Genomic DNA, 2,423 nt, shown 5'->3' with positions numbered 1-2,423 from the left:
AAAAAAAAAAAAAAAAAAAAAGAAGTGAAGTAGGGGAGATCAGCTCACTGTAGTTCAGTCAGTCTCATGATGTCCTAGAACGTCGGTCATTGTCGAGATGTCTCAGTAGGTCAAGTGACACAGCAGCCACTCTACTGTCACCTCTCAGGATCAGGCACCGTTACCCCAATCCTGTGACTTAGCCTGCCCCCATCCTGTGGCCTTTGTCTTCACCAGTGCCACAAAAAGCCTTTGGACCAGGTGAACGCAGGGGCCATTGGCCACCCGTAGAATGCTATCTCTGACTCAGGAATCGACCTTAGTCTAATCAGTTGTCCTCAGGGTAGAGATCACAAAAGCAGCTGTCCTAGTTGTAAGGACCCACTTCCTTGTTTTAATTAATTAATTAATTATTATTATGATGATGACATGTTTTGTTTTTAGATTCCACATGTGAGATCATATGGTATTTCTTTCTCTGCCTGATTTCTTTCTTTTTTTTTTTTAAAGATTTTATTTATTTATTCGACAGAGAGAGACAGCCAGCGAGAGAGGGAACACAAGCAGGGGGAGTGGGAGAGGAAGAAGCAGGCTCATAGCAGAGAAGCCTGATGTGGGACTCGATCCCGTAACGCCGGGATCACGCCCTGAGCCGAAGGCAGACGATTAACCGCTGTGCCACCCAGGCGCCCCTGCCTGATTTATTTCTCTTAGTGTAATGTGCTCAAGGTCCAGCCATGTCACAAATGTCAAAATTTCCTCCCTTTGTGTGGCTGAATAATATTCCATTGTATATACAAATGGCACAACTTTTTATCCATTCAGCCGTCAATGGGCACTTGGGTTGTTTCCATGCGTTGGCTGTTGTCAATAATGCTGCAGTGACCATGGGGTGCAGGTATCTCTTCAATATGGTGTTTTCATTTTCTTTGGATATATGTCCAGTATTGCAATTGCTGGATCATATGGCAGTTCTATTTTTTTTTTTTTTGAGGAACCTCCATACTGTTCTCCATAGTGGCTGCACCAATTTACATTCCCACCAAAGGTGCACAAATGTTCCCTTTCCTCCATAACCTCATCAATACTTATCTCTTATCTTTTTTTTTTTTTTTTGAGAGAGCGAGCGCACAGGTGCATGAGCGGGTAGTGGTGGGCGATGGGGAGGCAGAGAGAGAGGGAGAAATAGAATCTCGAAGCAGGCTGCACGCTCAGCAAGAGCCTGATGTAGGGCTCGATTCCATGACCCTAAGATCATGGTCTGAGTTGAAATCAAGAGCTGGACACTTAACCAACTGAGCCACCCGGACATCCCATCTCATCTTTTTGGTGTTAAGTCGTTCTAACAGACATGAGGTGATATCTTGCTGTGGATTTGATTTGCATTTCCCTATTTGACTCTTTCTTAATGGATGTGTTTGAGTTATTAATGTGACAAATTTGGGGGGAGGAACTTTTTTGAAGGGAAACATGTTCAAGAAGACATCTCTATGCCAAGTACATTACATTTTTAGACAGATTCCAAAACCAACATGGTTACATACAAAGTTTTAGTGGGTTCTTTAACTTCTCATTTAGTCCCTAAAGTTCCTATACATTCATGAATGTAAATGTCACTGTAAAATCAGAAACTCTACACTATTATTGATTAATCGTGGAGCTTTCTCAAATTGCATTTATGTTAAGAATAATAAGCTTCGGGGCGCCTGGGTGGCACAGCGGTTAAGCGTCTGCCTTCGGCTCAGGGCGTGATCCTGGCATTCTGGGATCGAGCCCCACATCAGGCTCCTCCACTGGGAGCCTGCTTCTTCCTCTCCCACTCCCCCTGCTTGTGTTCCCTCTCTCACTGGCTGTCTCTCTCTGTCAAATAAATAAATAAATAAAATCTTTAAAAAAAAAAAGAATAATAAGCTTCATTTTCTAAAGGAGAGTAGGAGAATGATATGGATTTAAAATATATTCTGACAAAAACTGACCTTGGGAGTTGAGAGATATGAATACTTTGAAATGATGATATCATTTAAAAAGTAGTTTAGATAGGATTTAATGGACTGTGAAGCTGTAGTTTTAAATTAATGAGTGTACCTAGTAAAAAGCTTTGCACCGATAAAGAATATGAAAAGGCAACTGAAATATTATAATTATCTTAATAGTTAAAGCGTCTTATTAATATGTCAATTATTTTGACAGGTCTTTTGAGAGGGGTGAAAGGAAGGAGCTCTGTCTTCTAGCACCCTTATCACATCATTATAAATCATTTACCAAGTGCTCGCACGTGCATCGCCCATGATGGGTCATGCAATCAAAATGCATATGCATCTTCTGGGCTCCAAGGAAATGTTGACCAAAGGCTTTAAAGCCATGATTACATGTCTACTACTGGGTCTTGATTTGATCTGTCAAAACCTTGAAAGTCATTACCCAAAAAGAAAAGACGACAGACA

Source organism: Ursus maritimus (genome assembly GCF_017311325.1).
Source record: "Ursus maritimus isolate PB19 chromosome X unlocalized genomic scaffold, ASM1731132v1 scaffold_X1, whole genome shotgun sequence".
Classification (NCBI taxonomy): domain Eukaryota; kingdom Metazoa; phylum Chordata; class Mammalia; order Carnivora; family Ursidae; genus Ursus; species Ursus maritimus.
Note: the sequence above shows the minus strand (reverse complement) of the source record.